This window comes from Podarcis raffonei, chromosome 5 (assembly GCF_027172205.1).
Source record: "Podarcis raffonei isolate rPodRaf1 chromosome 5, rPodRaf1.pri, whole genome shotgun sequence".
Taxonomy (NCBI): Eukaryota; Metazoa; Chordata; class Lepidosauria; order Squamata; family Lacertidae; genus Podarcis; species Podarcis raffonei.
In genome coordinates, this window is record NC_070606.1 from 68,757,416 (window position 1) to 68,782,329 (window position 24,914).

General features: G+C 41.4%; 1 protein-coding gene across 2 annotated transcripts in view; it reads right to left on the reverse strand.

The window, feature by feature from the left end:
- NMNAT3 (nicotinamide nucleotide adenylyltransferase 3) overlaps positions 1–2,859 on the reverse strand; it is a 40,175-nt gene extending 37,316 nt beyond the window's left edge. Inside the window, exon 1 of one of the 2 annotated variants that reach the window (XM_053389988.1) lies at positions 2,722–2,859. The gene's annotated coding sequence lies outside the window, so the exon portion shown is untranslated. Of the gene's footprint in view, positions 1–2,468; positions 2,542–2,721 lie in introns of those variants that run through there. The other variant, XM_053389987.1, reaches the window with a different exon arrangement.
- Positions 2,860–24,914: the final 22,055 nt, after the last annotated feature.

The following is a 24,914-nucleotide window of genomic DNA, read 5'->3' on the forward strand; positions in this document are numbered from 1 at the left end:
ACAATACATTATATGCATATGTTTTGTGTGTGTGCTTTAAATGAAAAGGAACCAGGAGTTAATAGTACTTAACCTCTTCCTTACTCATTTTCTCCTCTAAATTATATCTCCCCACTACTGCCACCATGGCTCTTTTCCACCCAGCAGAATTCTAGGTGTGAACTGAAATCTGATGGAAGCAAAATAAGCTGGGGTTTTTTACATGGGGGGAGCTGTGAAGGAAAGGATTAAGCAGCATTCAATTTTTCTTTCTTTCTTTTTCTCTTTCTCTCTCTCAAAACTATTTTCTAGCGCAAGAGATGCTATACCTCCAGAAAGTATCCCATTTCCAATGCTGCTCTGACCAAAGAAAAATGATGACTGGGAAGGCCTGTCTTGAAAACTGCATATGTTCACAGAACCAGAATGACTTACTTCACTTAAATTAATTGGAATTATAATCCATTTCTATGGGCCATCATTCCCACTAAAATCTGCCCCATGTAACATACCACATTAACTATATTCACGAGCCTGTATAAAAAAGTGTTGCAGACTAAAGATCGTTTTCAAGCGTCTTGTGAAAAACACAATATATTTTAAAGACATACGGAAAAATAAAAAAATACAACCAGCCAAGAGTTTCATCCATAGAGTACAGTATTAATCATGCCATACTGAATGAATTCAAACAGTTTACAAATGATATACAGCAGAATAATTTTAATACCTTTGGGGTTAAAAATGATAGTGATTTAACAGCATACACCATACTACCGTTGTAGCACAAGAATAATAATAGTCTCTCCAGATGTAATTTTCATTGCAAAGGCTATAAATACTCAAATTGTTGGTATTTAGACCCAGGATTGTTCTTACCACCAACATTCACCTCAATAGTTTTAAGAGCATTCATCTACTGAACCAACATCACTTTCCCACCTTAAAATGTACCAGTCCAACTGACTTCAGAATTGAGAATTAAGCTATGAGCCTTTGAAGAACATATGGACGTATGTTAAATTTCCCATTCAAGCACTAACTTCACAAAATGCATAAAGAATTCCGGTCATTATTTGAGGAAAGGAATCTGCAATGCAACCTCTGGATTAAAAGTAACACACCAACAATTAATTACTATCTCCCAGAATCAGATGCTAAAATACTTCATTTTAATAGCTTAGAAGAAAATAATAAAAATACTTCACATACTGTATCAACCTAGCAGCACAATCCTGTGCTTGTTTACCATTGGGATTACATCGGAGTAAGCGTGGCCAAGAGTACACTGTAAAAGGTCTATCAATGACAAGTGTGCACTGACTGGGTCCCTGATTGTATGGGCTTGTTTGCAATCCAATAAGTGAGCAGAAGCTCTTAAACCAGATGGGTTCAGACACCATAAGCGTACGTGTAAAGTTATACAGTATTTCGCTTCTCTGTGTATCACTTGACATTGAACTGCACTTCCCATTTTGAGCTCACCACTTGGGTGAAATCCTTTCCCAGCTCCTCACAGTCTGTTCTCACTATACTGAACTGTCACCACAGAACTTGACTGCCGCCTCAGGTGATTTTTGGAGACTTTAAAAAAGACTGGTCCCAAGAGAGATCCTGGGGGTATTCTGCCTCCCTCTTGTGAGAAATGCGCATTCATCCCAGCTGCTTGCTGTTCTTTAACCAGTTACTGACCCACGAGGCACTCTCCTTTTATCCTATGCCTGCTGCTATGTTCATTCAGAAGCCTTTGATGTGGGTCTTTTTTATATACAGTGGTACCTCGGGTTACATACGCTTCAGGTTACATACGCTTCAGGTTACAGACTCCGCTAAGCCAGAAATATTACCTCGGGTTAAGAACTTTGCTTCAGGATGAGAACAGAAATCGTGCTCCGACGGCGCAGCAGCAGTGGGAGGCCCCATTAGCTAAAGCGGTGCTTCAGGTTAAGAACAGTTCCAGGTTAAGTATGGTCCTCTGGAATGAATTGAGTACTTAACCCGAGATACCACACAAGCACTGAAGTTCATATGCTGCATCCAACACTTAAATGACTAATAAAACTGAGCCTGGGGTTCATGCAGAATCGCCTATTTTTGCACTAGCCGAGCAACTTGCCCCCCTACCCACCCAATGACAAAGTTTCACCTCAAAAAAATTTTTTTCCTTCCAGTAGCACCTTAAAGACCAACTAAGTTGGTCTTTAAGGTGCTACTGGAAGGAAAAATTTTTTTTTGTTTTGACTATGGCAGACCAACACGGCTACCTTTCTGTAAAAGTTTCACCTGTACAGGAAACCTCTCTGTATTCACGGGCCAGCAGCAGCAGCAGCAAGCCAGTTACTGTTACTTCTTGCCTGTTCCATTTTCTGGCCAGCTGCCAACGGGGGACGGGAATCCTACAATAACATTAGTGGCTGTATTCTGCACATGCTCGTGAGCACGTTCCCCGCCCCCACCTTAAGATTCGTATACGGAGGACAGAATGAGACCTTCCTGCTGTTACAATCGCTGCCGCCAGCCTAGCACGAGACGGTCGCAACGAGAAAGGGCTGCGCGCGCCGTCTCAATAACGAGCCTGGGGGAAAAAAACACACACACACGAGACCGCGCGTGCGCACAGCCCTTTTCGGGAGCTCGCCCCTCCCCCGCGACGAACTGACCCTCTCCTCTCTCTCTTTCCGCTGGTTCGCATTCCCTGGTTGACGCCACTCCCCTCCCCCCCTTCCCGCCAACTCCCCTTACCAGCGGAAACCGGCCAGCTCGGCTTTCTTTCGGCTTCCTCTGCTTGATTGACAGGCTCGGCCCCTCTCCAGGGGCGGGACTTTCACCCCTGGAGAGCCAACTGCGGCGAAGGGCGGGTGGGCGTTGCGGATTGGCTGAGGCGGGCGGGAGAGCGGGACTTGTTAGATGGCAGCCGGTCGCTTTTGCTTTCCTCTCTGGCCATTTGGGAGGGCGTGTGGAAAGCCCGTCCTTGCACCGCATCCAGTCTTAGTCGTTTAGTCGTGTCTGACTCTGGCGTGACCCCATGGACCAGAGCACGCCAGGCACTCCTGTCTTCCACTGCCTCCCGCAGTTTAGTCACTCATGTTCGTAGCTTCGAGAACACTGTCCAACCATCTCGTCCTCTGTCGTCCCCTTCTCCTTCTCAATCTGTACAGTGGTACCTCAGGTTAAGTACTTAATTCGTTCTGGAGCTCCGTTCTAAACCTGAAACTGTTCTTAATCTAAAGCACCACTTTAGCTGCCGTGCTGGAGCAGCACGATTTCTGTTCTCGTGCTGAAGCAAAGTTCTTAACCCGAGGTACTATTCCTGGGTTAGCGGAGTCAGTAACCTGAGGCGTATGTAACCCGAGGTACCACTGTACTTGAAAGGTTAGGGTGGGTCAGCAACCTTTTTCAGCCATGGGCCGGTCCACCGTCCCTCAGACCATGTGGTGGGCCAGACTATATTTTGAAGAAAAAACAATCAACAAATTCTTATGCCCCACAAATAACCCAGAGATGCATTTTAAATAAAAACACACATTCTACTCATGTAAAAACACCAGGCAGGCTCCACAAATAACCCAGAGATGCATTTTAAATAAAAGGACACATCCTACTCATGTAAAAACACGCTGATTCCCAGACCGTCCACAGGCCGGATTGAGAAGACAATTAGGCCGCATCTGGCCCCCGGGCCTTAGGTTGCCTACCTCTGGTTTAGGATAATGGTGGGACTAAGCCTGCTCAGGCTCTCAGCCCCACACCTACCCCCCCCCCAAGATTTGTCTTATATGCTTGTACTGTGCTCCACAGACAGGTGAAGGCATATCCTCTCTAACTAGGCCTTTGGCTGACTGACTTCTGATGCCCTTTAAAATGTGTTACTGGTTTGTTTTTGTTATTTTTATTATGCATGTGGCTTTTTTATATTGTAATTTAATGTTGTAAATCAATCTGAGATCTATGGGTGTAGGGCAGAGGTAAGGTAAAGGACCCCTGGACAGTTAAGTCCAGTCAAAGGCATCCATGGGGTTGTGGCGCTCATCTCGCTGTCAGGCTGAGGGAGCCAGTGTTTGTCCACAGACAGCTTTCTGATTCCTGTGGCCAGCATGACTAAACCACTTCTGGCACAACGGAACACCATGACAGAAACCAGAGGACACAGAAACAGTTTACCTTCCCGCCGCAGCGGCACCTATTTATCTTGCACTGCCGTGCTTTCGAACTGCTAGGTTGGCAGGAGATGGAACAGAGCAACGGGGGAGCTTACTCCGTTGCGGGGATTCGAACTGCCAACCTTCTGATCGGCAAGCCCAAGAGGCTCAGTGGTTTAGACCACAGCGCCACATGTGTCCCTTTTTGTAGGGCTGAATACTGATTTACCGTAATACATAATAGTAAATAAATAAATAACAATGGACAACACCTGCAAATTGGTACCCGCATACAGCAAGTCCCACAACAAACACTAAGTGTCGCCCCTCAAGCAAATGTGTCAATCCAGAAAACATGATACGGTAGTTTTCTTGGCATGAAATAGAAATGCTGGAACATAAAGTCAAAATTGCAGTCCATTCCTCTGTGCACTGAGAGATGACGATAAGTGGCTAGTGAGGAAGATAGAAGAAGGTTGCTTGGCAGATGCTTTATCTCCCTTACTTTCTCTTCTATCAGTTGCAATTCTTATAACACTAAAATGAAGTTCTGCTTTTGCTTTCTGCTTTTGATGGGTATAGAAGGACAAGTGGGAGGCAATGCTTTTGTAATCCATGACTGTTCAAATCAATTGAAGTTAGTCTGGCTATTTAGTTCAGTGGGGTATGTGCCTTTGTTCATGATCATATGCTTTCTCTCTACTGAACAGTAAGAGACAGAACATCAATTTTATTTTCATTAATCTACAATTATAGAGCTCAAGGGGGTGTTCTAATGTCATCTTGGGGAAAAATAATAGCTTCCCAGTTGGCACCTAAACAAAACTTCCCTATTTGTATATGGTCCATTTCCATTTAGATGACCTTTCATTGTAGGGCTGCTTTTGATTTTTGCAGTTGAACTGGTTGTTTTTTCAGAATACCTTATTATAGTTCCTACCACATTTCTGTCACAAATTAATCACTGGCAGTAATTCAGAGCTTGGGAGAACATACAAACAGAAAAAATTCAAAAGGGAAATGGAGATTTCTTAAACAATAACCCCACAAATCAGTAACAACACTAACAAATTCTGATCAGGTTTATGTTGTCTCTTTTGTAATGAGTTTTAAAGTTATTGTTTTAAAACTGACTAACTCCATCACTCAAAGCCCAATGAAAGCAGATATGAAATAGATATGAAATAGTACATTGTATATAGGAACGAGTGCTGCTTTTGGCTGGGAAACATTTGGTACACAGAATTTATGAGAAAATTGCAATCAGATGAGGTTAGATTAATTTTACCGAGCTTCCAAATAAGTTATACTTTGTGTCAGAATATAGACTTTGTTTATCAGGACTTACAATGATTAGGTTACATTACTTGGGGAGAGGAAAAGGACTGTGTCAGTTGGGTGATGTGTCTGTCTGTCTTTGTTTTCCTGTAAACATTGGGGGCATTCACATCTGTGATCCTACTTGAGATGCCCACCCAGAGTGAGCCCTGATAATATTGTTGACACATCTCACAATTACTCAGCATTCATAGTTCATATTAAAATATTCCTGGCATGCAAAACAAAAGAACATATTCCAAAGCAAGGTTTTCAGGTCCAAAAAGATAAATAAGGGAAATAGGGTTAAAAGGAGAAGGTAGAATAGCAGATACAGCATCTACAAGCACAAACATGTCTCTCCATAATTCTCAGGCACAAGCTCTAAGAAAACAAACACATAACCAAAAACAATTGGGAAACTATAGGTGATATTCAACTAAATCATGCTGTGTCCTAAAGACTTAAGACCACAAATTTCAATGGGTCTACTCTAATGTTAGCTATCACCCCAAAAGTACACCCACACAATATATTACAATGGAGAAATCTTGCTTAGGCCTCTGCAAGATCTGGAATTTTAAGGTATACTTTTCCTTAAGAAACTGAAGTACACTGCAGTTAGGTACAGAGATTTTTGAGGCGTTGTCACTAATATTTTTCTAGGCGTTGTTGGAAATTGCATGTAATTCCTCTTGATTTAAAAGAACAAAGAAAGCTGTTTTCTAATGTAGGCATACCTGAAATCTAGCCATGTTGCAGGGTCTCTAAATGACACACTATGCTGTTCACCCTTTTAAAAAAAAGAAAAGCAAAAGCTTTCATAAGCTGTCTTCTTTTGAAGAAAAAAGCTACAGGGCTCTGTCTGGAATGTTTCTGATCTGAATTGGGGCCCCACACCAGTTTTCTGCAGGCACCTTTGTCCTGATTTCCTTCTCTGAAGAGAGAGAAAAGTGGTCTCTCTCTTGTGAAATGGAATAGAGAAATGGATAATAGAAGCTGATTAGATAGACATTAAAGAGATTTTCAGCATCATTAAGTCCACAAAGGAAAATACAGTGGGGTTAGAGAATAAAATTATCATTATTATTTACAAGTTTATCACAGATATGTATAAGCTGCTTACATGCAATAAGGCTGAGTATCAAAATAAACATTTCTGTTCTGGAGGCACCTCACAATTGGCCTCAGAAATGTAGACTGTAAGTTGAAATCCCCCTGATACCTGCAAAGAAAAGTGCTGGGATCTCTGTAACAACAGGATGTTTCTGCAGTGGCAACCTTGCTCTGCTGTACAATACATGGACTTGCTGGTGTAAAGTATCAGACTTGCATGGGTGGGTAAGCATATCAGCACTGCTGGAGACCCAAAGGAGAGTGAGTCATGTGAGATGTCATAGGGATTGGGTGGGGAGCAGGAGATACCAGCCCAGTGTTCATGATTCTCTCCCTTGGCCCACATTTTGGACAGAGACACCATAAAGTACAACACTCAGGCCACATTGCAGATACCGTGGCAGAAAGCCATTCACTGTTGTAGGTGCAAGATCTCCAGAGCACCATCAATCCCCTGTAGGGCCCCTGCTTGGTTCAGTTACTGCAAAGGGTGCTCAATCATGACATATATTCTCTAGCCCATGTGGTCTCTGTTGTGTTTCTTTCCGTAGGCTATGGCTCTAAGGACTAGGAGCTGCAGGATGTATACTACCCTCTGCCATCCTCCGTGCAGCCCTGGCTGGGGTGTTGCAGGCACCAGTGATGGTAAGTTCTGTAGCTTACTACTTTAGGTCTTTTACTCTCTTCCCAATGAGCTTTTTGCACCCCATCCTAATCTCCAAGTGGTGTAAGATTCCAGGGGTTCCAGGCACTTGCTCAGGGTTCGGTTTCCGTAGAACTAAGGACAGCGGAGACTGTGGTATCTTTATGATATATGATTTATTTACACATATATATAACCTGAGCCTACATTGGAGGGGCTCACAGCATTAACATCCCAAGAAGGTCTTTCTTCTCCTGTAGTCACAGCCTTGGATTCCAACAGAAATCAGGCATGGTTCTGTCTCCCAACTGCCCAGCTTACCTTGCTTCTACCTTCTAGCTCACATGCTCTCAACTCTCAACTCTGGCCTTTGCCTTTCTACTAGTGACTTGAGGGAGCAGGGCCATTTGATGTCTAGCACACAGCTACTTCCTTCACCAGGAAGCTTGCCTGGCTATTCTAGGAATTGAATCCATGCTGGATCCAGGAATGAGAAGGGGGCTCAGGCATACAGCCCAATCCCCTGCCCAACTCACAACAAGCTGTTATCTGAGGAAAGTATCTACTCCCACCACTGTTTCCAGGGAGTGGAATCTTTATGGCACCAGGCAAAGACCTTCCTTTAAAAACTATAGCAGTTTTGTAAATTTTAACGTATTCTGTCAGGTTTCCCTGGACTATTATTTAGCTGCTTGATATGATGGGGGTTTTGCGCTGGCAGATGAGTTTACGCCTGTGGAGGGGATTTTGTTGATGCTTGCTGTTATATTTTAATTATGGTGTTTTATTGGCTGTGTTACTATATTTGTATACTGTGTCTTTGCTTTCAACTTGATAAGTCACCTGGATGCTTTTTTTCAAAAATATAAGTATGAGGCTGATCAGTTGATTAAATATGCACATGAAAAAGACAATCATTTTGAAGGGGGGAAAATACTTTTTCTTTTTTGATGATTCACACACATGAAGCAGAAAGCACACCCTTAGACATGGCACTTCCATTCGTGAGAGGCAAAAATGGGAAATGCCTCCCAAGAAGGCATCTGCCTCCCATAGTTTTTGTAAGTTTTCCATTTAATCGGCAGCGTTGGTTTTTTGTTTTTGTTTTTAAGCAAACAAGGGTTTTGCAATAAATTACTCTGACCAGTTCATTGATTGAATGCTGCATTGAGCCTTACAACATTAGACCCTAGAATAAAAATAGGTTGCAAAAATTCACCAATAATCTTAAAGTAGTTTAAGGCCATAGCAAAATTAATAATGTAACTTGAACTGTTATTCTTTATAATTATTTTTTTTTATTTACAACATCTGTATCATGTCTCTCCAAAACTCAAGGCAGCTTACAAAATAAATTAAAACAAGAAAACCACATTCCAGAAAAATGCAAATCATTCCCACCTCTACACACACTCAGAATACCAGGAACTATATACTTCATACCAACAATAGAAGACCTTGGGTTGTGGACTGCAGTTTGCACAACCAACCTCTTCACCCCTGCAGTCACCTGTATCCTCCTCCCACAAAAAAACACTCTGGAGACTGAGGGGAGAGATTGCTTAAGATTGGGTAAATAAATTTTATGTGCAAGGTTCCTATTTTGGGCAGTTTCCCCGACACCACACCAAAGTTCAGTGTGACACAGCCCACAAACTATCCAGGAGGAAACCCTTCAACCTTCTGGAGAGGCTTTTCAGGATGGAGGAGGGAAAAGAATGGCTTTCAAATCCATTGAAATCCATCTCCTTATTACAAGTCAGTGTGCCAAAGCATTTTGGAATTGGTATGTTTTACAACTTCCCCAGACAGTTATGGCCCTCATTGCAGAGTTGATTCCATAGCTGTGGACAGGAGACATTACAATAAAGGCCCTGCCCTTCAATGCAAATACTGTTGCATCATACCGCATTGGTATATAGCATGGGACCCAACCTTCAGAACACAGACAGTGGTGAAACACATGGTGATTTTTAAGGTAACAGATTAACTCACTGACCTATTGATGGATAACAAACATCACATATACACAAAAGACTGTAAGAAGTTGATGCTGAAGAAGACTGTTAAAAAAATTCACAACTAAAGCATCTACATATGATTGTAGTGATTTCTTCCATATGCAATCATAGCATAATTAAAATTAATTAACTGTCCTGTTGTGTACTGCTGTTGTGTTTATTGGACAAGTATTAGAGGATATCTAAAGAAAAGTGTATCTGAAAAGTGTTTGCAAAAATGCCCTTTACATATTACATGGTTTGTGGCTCAGAGTACACAAATACCTGTGCTTCAGCAGAGAATAAGAGTACAAATGGGAAGCAAAAGCTTGCCAATTACACAGTATCTCTGGAGGATGCCCGAGATCCGCAGGCTTGCCAGAAGCTTGGCATTTACTGTGATCCTTCTAATTCAAAGTTCCCTTGAACTTCAGTTAGAGTTATGAATACAGAAATGCTGCAGAATTTAGCTATGAATTTCTAAGATCTGCCAACAAATCAGCAGAGCTAGTCAACACAGCCTTTTGTTCTTCTGGCACTGGTCCTTGCCAATGCATACCTCTGGTATGAAGAAATGCATTGGGAAGACAGGAAAAATATATGGTACAATTCCTTTGGCAGAAAGATATCTGGGGATATCATAATTAGTTTCTTTACAAATATGCAGGATGAATGGGAGACAAAGAGGCAATCACACAGGCAGCTGGCAATTGCCCCATCTGAACATAATTTCTATACACCTCCAAATCAAAATTGGCTATCTCCCATGGAGATTCAAACAGATGGTTTAGGATGTATTTGCACACACTTTTCCAGGTAAAACTTGTTTGAGCCCTCAGGTGGCAAGCACAAGTGACACACTTTCCAGCTGATTTGAAAGGCAGTGGACATTCAATGCTGTGTTGTCACACAGCAACCATTAGACCAGGGCTTGGCAGACAGCAGATTGATATATACAGTAGTACCTCGGGTTACATACACTTCAGGTTACATACGCTTCAGGTTACAGACTCCTCTAACCCAGAAATAGTACCTCGGTTTAAAAACTTTGCTTCAGGATGAGAACAAAAATCGTGCTCCAGCGGTGCAGCAGCAGTGGGAGGCCCCATTAGCTAAAGTGCTGCTTCAGGTTAAGAACAGTTTCAAGTTAAGAACAGACCTCTGGAACAAATTAAGTTCTTAACCCGAGGTACCACTGTATCTAGAAATTTGAGGTGGATCAGCAAGAGTTTTGACTCCCAATTGTTTAACAATAGTAACAGCAAAATGACTCCATCTCTTTCCCCCCCCCCCAACACACACACTCTCACACATACATGATTCCTGAAATCTTACATTGGCTCTTACATTGGCCATTGAAAGCTTACTATGAAGGTCAAATAGGAATAGGTTACATTTACGTTCTCAAACCATTAATCCCCCTTTCTCTGAACACTTTGGCTGAGTAAACACCACTTAAGAATATTTCAGAGGAAAACATGAAGGGAGCATTAACAAGAAATGTGTCACTGAAAGAAAACACTTCATATTCTCAGGCTTTTAAATCTTTGTCAAAATTAACAGGTCTTGTACATTCCTCCCCCCCCCCCCGAAGATATTCAGGTTTAGCATTTGTTGGATCCCAGGTGAAAGTCATTTTATGTTCCAGTAGCTGTTGAAACAACTTGCTTGTCCTTGTCATTTTACACTTTACACATAATAAGGGTCCACAGAAAGGAATCTGTTTTGAAAATGCCTGAGGCTTGCATTTCCTTGTGGCCAACCTTCCAAGGGCCATATGCCAATGGTGGGTGGAGCAATAGATGTGACTCTTACCTTTGTTCAGTAGGCTGCAGCCCAGCCTCACCAAAGCCAGAGGTTTCTGCATGTACATAGGCCTGAGGTTTCCCACCCCTTTATAGATTGTAATGGGTTTATCATTTTGAAGAAGAGATGAGGGCAGATTGAACTCTGCATGAAAAAAAATAGAGGAATCAAATTTGTAAAGCAAATTTAAGATGGCACTACCCCATCCAAACTGATGTAGATCATACTTGAGCTAAGCAGTGCTGCCATCTGTAGGTACAGGAGGAGACTGTCAACACCTGCAGATGTGATGCAGAGAGAAGAGTTTTTCCACAACTGCCTACAGAGTTTTGTGAGAGCACAATATGCCATGGCCCATATTTTACTATGGACTCTCTAGGTAGAGGAAAGTCTCTTAGTGCTGACTGAATGGTGTTTAGTGTTTGCATCTGGAGTGGACTGTCTGGTAAAGCTGCCAGAATTTTACTAGCTAGATTACTACATTGCTATCCTAGTCACTGACTGTCAACATGGCCTCTTCTACAGACCACTGCCATTGTATTATGAGGGTGCTACAATAAAGGGCAGCAACTAGGGTTGCTGCTGCTGTATGTCCATCCTGCTGCCCAGCGGCTTCTGTTACCAAGCTGGTGCTGGAAGAATCTGAAATGATAGACACCAGTAAAACTAGCAAAAATGTATAAGACATGTAATAAGTGTTGGAAGTGCAAAGATAAAGAAGGTTCTTTTTATCATATGTGGTGGGAATGTAAGAAAGTGAAAGACTTCTGGGAAAAAGTATATAATGAATTGAAAAAGATTCTAAAATACACATTTATAAAGAAACCAGAAGTCTTTCTGTTAGGGATATTAGGAAACGAGATAAAAAGAAAAGATTGTAATTTTTTTCAATATGCAGTAACAGCAGCAAGAGTGTTACTAGCCCAGAAATGGAAACAGCAAGAAATACCGACTGTGGAAGAATGGAGAATGAAGCTGTTGGACTATGCGGAGCTGGATAAATTGACAGGAAAGATTAGATACTTAAGAGACCAAAAGTTCATCGAGGACTGGGGGAAATTTGTGGAATATCTGGAACATATAAGTGAAGGACAGATAACGCTAATGCGATTTAAAGAAGCACTGTGAAAGACTAAGAAATATTGTCTAAAGGGAATAGAAAGAAAGATATAAATAATGTCAATACAAAATTAAGAAATGCGTAACTTAAATTATACGGGACGCGGGTGGCGCTGTGGGTAAAAGCCTCAGCGCCTAGGGCTTGCCGATCGAAAGGTCGGCGGTTCGAATCCCCGTGGCGGGGTGCGCTCCTGCTGCTCGGTCCCAGCGCCTGCCAACCTAGCAGTTTGAAAGCACCCCCGGGTGCAAGTAGATAAATAGGGACCGCTTACTTGTGGGAAGGTAAACGGCGTTTCCGTGTGCTGCGCTGGCTCGCCAGATGCAGCTTTGTCACGCTGGCCACGTGACCCGGAAGTGTCTCCGGACAGCGCTGGCCCCCGGCCTCTTGAGTGAGATGGGCACACAACCCCAGAGTCTGTCAAGACTGGCCCGCAAGGGCAGGGGTACCTTTACCTTTTTAACTTAAATTATAATTTACGGATGATTTACGGATAAGCTGGAGGAAGTCCTAAAAAGGAATATGTTACGAAATTTTGATGTGAAACTAATATGTTTTTTGTTTGTTTTTTCGTTTGATGTAAATTAATAAAAATTTATTTGAAGACGAAATGATAACTCCAGTGATTTCAACATCCATGCTTAGGCTGCCTCTAGTGTTCCAGTTTGGAACTTCATGGCCTCCATGATGATCATGTGGCTGCCCCAAGTTGTCATGGGGTAGTCCAGGTAGAGGAAGGGGTGGTGTGGAGATAGGGTGGCGGCAAATGTCACTCCATTGTCATGCTTGTACCATTCCTGGTGAAGTTTGGGTTCATGGCTCTTGTCCTTCCCCTTTGCTGTGGTGGTGGTGGAGGACTGTTCCCAGAGACTAATGGAATCCAATGGATTCCTGAATTCCTGTGGATAGAGCAAGAGACCCCGTTGAAGCTATGGTATAATAATACATGAGACTCTTGACATGGTTGGTGAGCACCCTCTCCAGCACTACGAAGTCTATTCTGCATCTTGGTATACCAGAGACCTACAGCTGATAAAATACGCTAGACAACAGCTTGAGAGCACAAGAGGTGAAAGGCATATTGCAAAGTTGACTGAACATGAGTTAAAGCACATAATCATGCCTACTGCGTGGTGGTGAGGGTGGTGAAGAAGGCCAACTTCTGTCATATTGAAAGCAGGGAGGAATTGACTTCCATGTTCACACTGTACAGATTTCTAGGTTTCTGGGCAAAGGTTTGTGCCAAAATTGATAAAATTCTGGCTTAGTGCTGCTGCCAGATATCAGCAGATGGGTTGCACTTGGATCCCATGTGTCTTCCAAGTAGTTCAAGAGAACATTTTATCATGGCAGCATTAAAAGTTACTCTGGAAATTGGTAACTGGCCCAGGTCCATCATCAGTGATGGGGCCGGATAGTACCCCTCTCCCTACATGCCACAGGCAGGATTATGCTCACTGTGATCTGTCCATTACATTAGCCTAATTTCTTCCTTTGTCTTCAGCTGTAAAATACCATAAAACAGTTGTAAAATACAAATTCCAGTGGATATATAAATCTGGTCTCTCTGTTTAAGAAATAAGACCTATCAGGTAAACCAAAGTTATTTGTGTGATTAAGCTGGGTTTTCCCCATTTGGCTATAAAATGTTTTACCCTCTAAGACAGTTTGATGGATGAGGTGATAAAGCATACCCAGAGTAACCTTGAAATATAGTTTTACATCATTTAATACACAGAATTCTACACAAAGTGGCAATTGGCTGAACAAATCATCAAATCTCCCATCCATCTTTATTGTTTTGTATTTAGGCCTAGATCCCTGCTCACATGCCAGATGGCAGCTGCAGCAGAGTTTCAAGTGTTAGCTGCAGTTGATGAGGTGATAACTGTCTCTTGAGGACAACAGCCAGATTGCATATTCCTTTCAGTTAGAGACTATTGCTTTTCACTAAGGATACAATCCTAGTACACACTTCCTTTGGGAGTAAGCACCACTGGAACCTTACTTCTGAGTAGGTACGTAAAGGATTGCACTGTACATACCTAGTCTGTATGTAGTTAATTCAAAAACTGACAGTAGCATCTAACTTGTGTTCAGCCTAATCATTTCTGTAGAGCTCACCAGTGAAATGAGCCCATAAAAGGAGGCATCCTGTAAACAAAGAGCTACATAAAAGCCAGGTGAAAGTTACCTTCCTTTTCATTACTGCCAAAGATGCAGTCCAAGTGCATCCTGGATACCTTTTGCAGTGGTGCTATGGCATAGTATTGAACCTAAGCAGTTTGGTCAGTGCCTGGATGGGAGATACCTTGGGAACTCTCCAATTGGTTTTTTTAAGTGTGTGTGTGTGTGTGTGTGTGTCAGAGAGAGAGAGAGATTATAAATGAAATAAAGAAACAACCATCACACAGGATGCTGTGGAGCAACTGTCAGATTGCACACAAGTGCACATGATCCAAGAGCTGTGCCTCAGGATCTTCTGTAACACAGCAATGGATTGTGGGATGTAGCTCTCATCTCTGCTATGCAATCTCTTTTGTGGGTGAAATGTCCTGATTGGACTTCCTTTGCTCCAATACACATTACCCCTGCAGATCAGACAGAATCTGTGATAATCTTAAATTGGTTTTCTTTCCACCTTTGTCCAGAAGTACTGTCAGTGCTGGGAATACATGTGAAATAACCTGCCAACCTAGCAGTTCGAAAGCACATCACAGTGCAAGTAGATAAATAGGTACCGCTCCGACAGGAAGGTAAACGGCGTTTCCGTGTGCTGCTCTGGTTCGCCAGAAGCGGCTTAGTCATGCTGGCCACATGACCCGGAAGCTGTATGCCAGCTCCCTTGGCCAATAAAGCGAGATGAGCACCACAACCCCAGTCAACCACGACTGGACCTAATGGTCAGGGGTCCCTTTACCTTTTAACCTCTTGGCACTGACTGGATGGCTTCTGCTAGAAGTTAAAAAATATATCTGTTTACTTTTGTTTTTTAAAAAAGCTATGCTGCCCATTCCCTTTAATATGTGGATCCCTTCTCCAGTCTTCAGTGAATGGTTAGAAGTGGGGAGCAGGATAAAGGTCCTTCTTTTCCTTCAACTCTGCAAGCAACCTCTGGATTCTTCCTGCTCCAGCAGCCAGGCAGCTGCAGATTTGCTTTGGGTTTTGTTTGCTTTTCAGATTTTTCCATGATTCGTGTAATCCAAATTAACACAACAAAATACGTGGGATGGGTATTGAGGGCAGCATCATGTGGACACTGCTCAGAAATCTTAGATTCAAACTCATGGTAAAGCCCAGTTTGGACAAGCCCACAATGTCACAATCCATGAGATATACTGTACCTACAGTGAAGGAGTGTTTGTTTCGTGTTAACAGGCAGATACAGGTGAGCTAGTGCAGCATAGTTTATAGCAGCAGCAGCAGCAGCAACAAAATAACTTCCAATTTATATTTTTTGTTCATAGAATAACGTTTCAGTACTTTTGTCCCTCACAGGATTTACATAGCTATTTCCAAAAGATGTCTTATTCAAAGTAAATTCTCTTGTTTTTCTTCTGTTTCTCCTAGATTTCTAGGTGCAAAAGAGAATTATTTGCAAACAGATGAAAAACACCTGGCTCTGTTAAAAATAAATACCATTTACAAAACACAAGCTACATAATTAAGGTCTTAACATGCATTCTCTATGTCATGCGGGCATAACAGGATCAGAGTCAAACTGATAATACAACCTGCCCTGGTGTGAAAGTACAGCTGTGGTGCTTGGGGGGGGGGGGAATGAAGTTCCTTGTTAAATAAATATTAGGTGCTGTTAATCAATAGGCATGAATAGTGTTTGTTAAGGAGTGAGAACAGCATGTGGAAAGAAACCTGATAATGAGAATGTGCAAGGGCACAAGAGCAATGGAAGCTTTTTAAATGCCTAATTGCTGCCAAAGCGACATTTTTGGATGTTCATATAGCTGGGGAAACAAAGGTTATTTTCAGGGCCGTCTTTAGCATATGTGCCGTTGGGATGCAAAGACCCACGGGGTGGGGGGAGGTCAAAGGTTGTTGAACTTTTAAGGATGGGAGCAGCAAAAACCGCTAACATGGGGGGGGGAGCGGCAGCGAAAATTCTGCCTTCTGTTTTTGCGATCATGCAAAATGCTTTAAAGTGTTGATCCTAGTAGGGACAGTGAGTTCTTTGGGTTCTGTGTCAGAAAAAAAAAAACAGTGATATGGAATAGCACTAGGAGGAATTGGGACCACACACACTTGTTCTAGTCATCCAAAGGCCCTGCGCATAAACACTGCATTAAAGCCCTTAAACATGTGTCGGTTGGGGCAGAGCCAGCAGGTATGACCTCAGTTCTTCCATTCATGGGTTCACTGGTACAAAGATGAATGAAGGTAGAGGACTAAAGAACAAAGAAGTATTAGGCAATCTAGTTCAACTCCATGCTTGATGCAAGATATCTAGAGTTAGATGATCTACCAACAGTTAATGGTTCAGTCTCTGCTTGAGGATGTCCAGTGTAGAACTTCCCACCATTGTTCTAGGTAACTAGAAAACAGAGAATAATATGCATGTAGAAAGAGACACACTATGTAGGGTGCAAATGGATGAGAAAAATCCTGAAGCAGGACTGCTTTGGATAGAGTTGGGGCTTTCTGGGATGAAACAGGAACTGTTCAAAGCAGGGGCCTTCAAAACTATTTAGTCCTTTGGAGAGCAGTGTGGATAGTGTGTCTGCAAAAATGGAAATCTTTGTTCGAAGCTTGCCATGTAAGAGAAACAACAAGCTTTTGGAGAGGGAGGTGGAGAGCTTTTTGAATGACTGATAGGTCTAACTTCTAACCAATGGGAATTACTTTATCAGGAGGACTCTGGGGAAGGGATTTCAATGCAGTATCACATTGTTGTCTGTTCTGTGCACTTAGCTAGTAATGCTTGCTTAGAAAATGCTGGAAAGTCATGTCCTTCTGCCTCTGTCTCATGCCCACACACCCATTCCTATCAAATCAGCTTTGCACTTAATTTCTGCTACTTTTATTGAGCAGAACATAAGCCTGAAGCTTCTTCACACACCCCAATTCATTATAACTGTAGCCTTAGCCTCCATCCTTCTGATATTTTGCATGTTACTTTCCCAGGGACACCTCTACCACATCTCTAGGAATTTTTTTAGAATAACATTGTTGCCTTGAGTTCAACCACAGGGAGCGAAGCAAATCCTTTTTAGTTCTCCCCCAAATCAACTGCCTACGAAGTGCCTACCATAAGACCCTCTGAGCTGAGCTGTAGCTTCTCCTGTCTTTTTTTCAAAAGAGGGAGAAGTCAGAAAAAAGAAATTCCCATCCCTTTTCTGAACAGAGAGTAAAAAGAAGAAGCAAGAAATGGATTCTCTTCCTCTGTCATTGTAGAATTCACAGTGGTGATAAATACAACGATTTTAGGATTCTACTAGAACTATGAAAAGCAGGATTAGTAATAGAAGAAATTGTCAGTTGTATATTCTTAATCTGTGGAGTTCACAACCACAAAAGATAATTAAGCAAGCAAAATACTGTGCATGAACTGTTGAAAAAGGGCTGAATGCGTTTATGTTCTTTTATTGCAACATTTATGGCCTTGCAAGTGATGATAAAGGTAATCAAATCTCATGCTTCAGAGCATATATTCAAGAGTCATTTTCTTCCCCCAAATGCAAAATTTGGCATTCAACAATGAGCTGGAGTCTATGTTGAGTAATTGCTTCCCTCAGAATAATCAGTTACTGGCCACAGGTGAATGCAATATGATGCAGTGCCCGATCTCTTTTAATAACCTTGAAACCAGGATTCTAGTTCTTACAAAAGGTGGATTAACAATGAAATATTTTGCTCAAACACCACAATCTTTGAGATGCACGCTGCAGATACAACTCCTCCACTATCTTAACTAAAGCATCTTAGCTTCATTTGGAGGAAACAATAAAAGTGAAGGAGTTTTGTCCGACACTTCACATCTGCTGCTGCTTAAGGTGGTAGTTTGTCTTATATGTGACATCCGCTCTGGTGAGACATGAATTTACATAAGTAGGTTCTGTATACAAAGGTTACCCATATATAAGGTACCAAGTAAATAATTTTGATAAAGGTCTAGGTGGCATAGAATATTGGTTTAAAGTTTGGGAAGATTAATGTGCATGAGCTGCTCACTAGAGCTATGCTTTATCTTATGCTATCACCTACCTGTATGACAGGATGCAATTTACTTTCTTCAGTAGCAATCAATAGGAATCATTCACTCCAATGAAAAAGGGTAAAGGGGCTGAAGTTGGAGATACCTGGGAGCACTAGCTGCCCCAGCTCACAAAACTGAATGTTTCTCATTGAATTCCAGGGTAGAAAGTAATCAGCTGAGTCTGGCCCTGGTGATCCCACCATTGGGAGAGGGAATACATCTGCTGTTCTCAGCCTTCATAGCTTTCTTAATTAATTTTATAATGAATGATTTTAGAGTGTTGTTTGTGCTATACTTTTTTTTAAAAAATAAATATTTATTGAGGTTTTACAAATCAAAGATTTCATCGTTTCAGATAGAGTATTATCATGAATAAAGCTCACATAAAAAACAAAAACACCAGAAAAACAGAGATATATAGCAAAAAACAGAAAACAGAAAAACAGAAGAAAAAGAAAAGAAAAAAAATCCACTTTTTTATATTAACAAAATTCCATACCCCTCTGTCTTGACCTCCTCACATCCCCCTTTTTTGTGTTCCTCCTTATTCCAATTAAATTCAGCAAATTCAAACCCTTATTTAAACCATGCTTAACTTTATATTCTTCTAATTATTATGTCCCAATTTTTCATTATTTTAACCCAATCCTCATCTTATATACTGTGACATAATATTATTCTGTTCATAACCCCTACTCCTTTTTGACATTCTTCTTTTCATTCACATTTAACCAAATCCCACAAACCCTATTACCTTCACTTCCCACATTTGTGCTGTACTTTTGTACTGTTTTATTGTTGTTAGCCGCCCTGAGCCCGGCTTCGGCTGGGGAGGGCGGGATATAAATAAAATTTATTATTATTATTATTATTATTATTATTATTATTATTATTATTATTGACTGAGGCTCTGTAAATGGTCCCACAAAAGTTGAGAACAACTTAGCAGCATGCGAGTAGGAGTTGTAGCACAGGAAGCTGGGTAGTTTGGCATCCTGTAAACCAACAGAAGTGGTTATACTAGAGTAGTGATGGTGGTGAAAGACAAGTGTGCTTTATTGCTGCAGACCCATTGCAGGCATCTTCTTATATTTTATTGTGCAGGAGATCAGAGGACACTCTGTACCTGTGCACAGTAAAGCCTATTGTAATTCACAGTAAAGCCTATTGTAATTCGGGGATACCTCACCGATGGAAGAGGATTGGAGACCCCCAGTGCCGCTAGGAACCAGTGTTAGAAACTGAGATATGAAAGCTAGGAGCTAAATGGCTAGGAGCTAAGTTATGGGCGCAACAACAGAATGCCTAGGCACACATTTTAATAACAAGAATACAAAGCTGAAAATGAATGAACTGCAGCTAAAATGTTATGTTCATTTTTCACGTGGTCTAGTCCTCATCTGAAGACTGCAAAAAACAAAGCTATGCTTCCCCTGCTCACCCCCCTAATATTCTTAAGAGGATATCTTCTCCAGTCTTCAGAGAGTGGCTGGAAGTGGGGAGACAGAAAAAGGTCCTCCTTTCCTTCCACTGTGCAGTTTTAATCTGAAATCTTAGGCGCAGTACTGTGCCCAGAGCTCAGAAACAGCTTGCGCTAATGAAATTCCCTGTCGCAAAATGTGCCTAGAACAATGGGAGTTTCGAACGCTGTTAGGAACCCAAAGAGCCCCCTGTCACAGTCATGCAACCCAAATTGCCTAGCTCCTCCAGCACAGCACATCTAGAGCCCTGCTTCAGCCTCAGACCATTTCCCCTTTACCCCCAGATATAGAAACAATGTTGGGCCTGACAAGAAGTCCAGAGCCACCAGAGGGGGGCTTGCTTGGCAGCCAGGGGGCTGCACTATCAGTGGTCTAGGGAAAAGCTAGAGAAGAACCGTTTCCCTGAATGTGCTAAAGTACAATCCCACTTCAGAACTTCCCACTCAGTGAGGGAAGGCTGGGAGTATAGGTGACACCATTCCTGCTCCACACATACAATTTAAGGATGCACGAATAGGGTTCAAGTGCCTTTTAAAACTGACATTGATTGGGCAGGGGGTCCTGCCCACTCCTCATTCTGGATATTAAAGCAATTGGCCAGTCCTGATACAATGGTGGTTCCATTTGGGGTGAACCTGAACTCAGTTTTGCTCAATCATATGGTGCTTTGGGGGCCTCCGCCAGTACCTAATGGTACATAAAGAGTATTTCAAAGAATTCCTGTTAATACATAGACTGCTGTGGTTTGGGAGATGGGAGAACAGAGGCAATTAACATACTGCATCACTTTAAGCAAAACGGTATATACTTGTAAATGGCCACCTTATGTGCTGATTTGGCAGCATCTCAAAATTGTGATCTATAAGCTTGGGACATCTGATCTATAGATGTCAATAGGGAAACTGCAGGGAGATTTGTAAACATGCCTAGCATTGTATTGGAGAATTTGCTTCTGCTTCCAGCTGACAATAGTACGGCATATACATAGCTTTGTGACAGCGCATCAGTAGGCATTCAGTTGCTGCTCGGGGGCTCATAATGCACTGACTTACTATCTGAAGGGCCAAAGCCTAGACTGATTAAAAATGTGCATTAATATATCATTGTTTTACATGTGCTAGTTTTAAGATCTTGTTTTCCAAGCCACACAATGGGGCTCACTACATTTTTTACAAAGTTGGATTAAATACAGCACACAGCCTTGAGGCGCTTTAGAAGATCATGTCTGTAATTCATTGCGTGAACATGCTGATGCACAGACAAAGGTGAATTAGCTCCAGATAAAAATGCTTCAATGCTCTATTGAATAGTCAATTATTAAACACATAATAGGACCTGTGGTTAGCAGGGCATAGTGAAGATGTGCACAGTCTGCAAAATTTGTTTCTGAAAAGGAATAGTATTGGGCAATATTTAAAAGGCAGACAATGAAAATCATATTTGCACAGACATTTTTGAAATTGTTCATTGAAGCTACTTTTTACTATTACCTTGGATATCACTTTGTGTTTCTTGCACGGTTGCTGTAAAATGTATTTTATTGCAGCCTATGAAGAAATAATGGAATGCACTTTTATCTGAGACACAAATATTCTTACATTAATAAATTTTACCTGAAAAACAACTTACATTGCTTCTTAGAACTTGTTGGGTAAAACTGAATAAGTAGTAATTATATGTCAAGCGATGGGGAAAGGTTACAGAATTCTACTGAGTGATGGATTATTATGTACTAACTAATGGGTGAAGGTTTGTGGATAATTTCTTTAGTAACGTAAAATAGTTTTATCTTTTACTTTGTACGAAAAAGTTCCCTGTTCCATAAAAAAGAAAACAAGAAGGCAGCATTAGACATCATCGCTTCTGTTTGGGGAGCTATGGGCAGGATGCAAGTATACAGTTCTGCTTGTGAAAGAAGCTTTGGCTGCACAATGGAACTTCCCTGTCCTCTCCTCTCCTGATGTGCTCCATACATGTCCAGTAAGTCTGTTCCAGAGGGTTGGATGAACTCCCAGAGTAGATTTCGGGGTTGCAAGGGGGTCACATGAAGAGAGGAGAGGATAAGGAATTTCCATTGTGCACCTAAAAGTCATTGCCACTAGCAGAACTCTTTACTTGCATACCATAACATTCCATAGCTCCCAGTTCATGCACACATTAATTCATTTTTCAAAAGACTGCATAGTTTTTGAGGCAAAGGGAGGAACTGGAAGTTTTTAGGGGCTGAAGGTTCCTAAGACATTATTCCTTTTTGCCTTTGTTTCAGATTTTGGTTCCAGATATTAAAATAATTGATTACTGGTATAAGACTACTACGTTTCTTTAATTTGGCCTTTATATTAAAGTGGGATGCCATTTCATTTTTCATTTTTTTGCTGAATTAACAAACCAAACTACCATTTCACCAGGGTGAATGCCGGTTACCTAGACAGCAAATGGGGAAAACACATTTAAGAAAATATAGATATAAGAATTGCATTTGATTCCATCCATAGGTCAATGGTAGAGTATATATGCTTTCCAGGCAGAAAGTTCCAGGTTCAATCCCTGACATCTCCAGTTAAAAGGATCCAAGGTAGCAGATACGAAAAAGATCTCCAATTGAGACCTTGAACAGCCACTGCCAGACAGAGTTAATCATGCAGCTCCAGATAAACCAGTGAACTGAATTACTACAAGACAGGTTTGGATGTACCTGATGTGTGAAAGACTATCCACGATACAAGCAACTCTCTGTTGAGTATAGTTCACATTTTGTGACCTTACATACAAAGACCAAGTGCCTACCTTGCCAAATAAACAGTGAAAGTATACCTGGCAATGGCAACAATGACATCCTAGCTACGCAACACCCTGGTCACTGAAGTCTGCTGTTGTCTCTTTTCTGATATCAGCTGAAGATAGGTCTCTTCCCCCCAAGCCTTAGAGTTTTTAAATATTTGATCATAAAGAAAATGATGGCAAGCGAAAATGAACTAATTGCTTTGCTTTCACTACTAAGCTATCAGCATTGTTTCAAATAACTGCAATAATGTTTTATCAAGCATGCGTTAACATAAACAGCAATGCTAACATATTGTTGGACCTATACTCTGTTAAAAAGTTGTGTGAGCTAATTCAAAGCCAAGTGTTAGATGAAATGCATGGATCCAGTTGCAACACATTCTTTGCTCAAGTCTTCTCCCTAGTGCCATTATAACAACATCCAATGTTGTAAGTTTGTATTCAATAAGCCAAGAAAGAAACTTTACAATATTTTGGCTCCTTTAATATTTTTATTGCTCCCAGACAATAAACTTACTCCAACCTTTTCCGCCACAACACTTCTTATCCAAAATTAATAAGGTGTTTGGACTTTGACATTTCTGCAACATCCTTGACTTTATTTAGCCATATATAATCAGTTCCTGCATTATCTCTGTTCCCCAGTATTATTCCATGAGAAATTTATAATGGCCAGTCAATCTACTATTCAGACTTTTAGACTTTCTTCTTCTAGAATTCTCAAATGCTGTAAGAGCTGAGTAGCTGGATCTGTACCTAGAGATTGGAGCAGAATAATGAGAAATTTCAAATCTATAGTTTCTCTTTTTTTGGTAGATGAAACTGATCTTATTGCTTGCTGATTTGTTAGTGTAAAATACTCTTTTGGAAGCTTTGACCTGTGCTGACATAATAGTTCACTCCATCTGGCTTAATCTTTTCCAAGTTTCCTACAAAATGTTGGCATTTCAGAACTGTGAAAATTGGTCCTGTGAGAAATCTCAATTCAGGTCAGATGCAGTAGAAGACATTGATGTCTGTGGCAGAAAATACAAAAGGGACCTTTCCTCCATTGTAGTGAAACTATAATAGTAAGCTAACAGACATTTTCTTTCTCTGGGTCAAATTTTCATTTTTTATTTTTTGCTATTTGGATCTAGCAATATACCATAGACTGAAACTGGGGCGGTTTTTAAGTTCGTAAGATCAGCACTTCCCATTTCGTCAGGTTATTCAGCTTCCATGGGGGGGTGAGATAATATTTAAATGGTATCATTGTTTTGGTGGGGTTGTGTGCTAATTTCTTCACAAATCTTTCTTCCAGTACAGTGGAACCTCGAGTTGCGGACGTAATCCATCCCGGAGGCACGTCCGCAACTCAAAGTCTTCACAGCCAGAAGTGCTTCATTTGCGCATGCGTGCAGTGCGATTTAGTGCCTCTGCGTGTGCACGAGCGGCGAAACCCAGAAGTAACCAGTACTTCTGGTTTGCCACGGGACACAACTTGAAAAGACGTAACCTGAAGCAGACACAACATGAGGTATGACTGTACTAAACAAATATGCAACAGCTTTCTGTTCTTTCTGTTCTTTTCATCATCTTAAGTCCCTTCATCCTGCTCTTTTAGAGACACCAACTGGCTCATGATTTTATTACACAGGAAGATAGGAAGCTGACTTATACCAAGTCAGACCATTGATCCATTTAGCTCAATATTGACTATACTGACTGGCAACAGAGGCACTCCAGGATTTCAGGCCTACCTGAAGATGCTGGGGATTGAACCTGAGACCTTCTTGCAAGGCAGATACTCCACCACTGAGCTATAGCCCTTATCAACAAATTCAAATACCCAAGTGCCTTACATTCTGCAGTAGGAAAAACAGTTACATTGCACACACTTAGTTAATTGCACAATTGTGACTAAATGTGAAGAGTTTTAGTATGCTGTCCAAATCTCCCAATACCTCTTCTGTTTTTCAGCTTTAGTTCCCCACTTAGAAGAAGCAAATTTCTAAGGCAAGCTGTGTTTTAATTGGCAGAAACTCTGGCCAAAAGAACTAAAAGATTTTTGCCGTTGCTGATAAGAAAAGATCCTCTGAATGGGCCAACTAATTTAGGAAGGGAGACTGGAGCAAGACAGCTGTATTTGAGAAAACAATGGACCATTTGCTCGGTTGCAACAATATTGGGATTCAATGAATGAAGCTGGATACTGCTGTATTTAGAACATTTCTAAATTTTTACGATTTGCTCTCCGTCCTTCCCTGCCTGCTGCCTGGGGTCTCAAGGCCTGGAGCCCAGCCTGGCCTTGCTACTGCATCCCTGGCCCTCTCACTGAA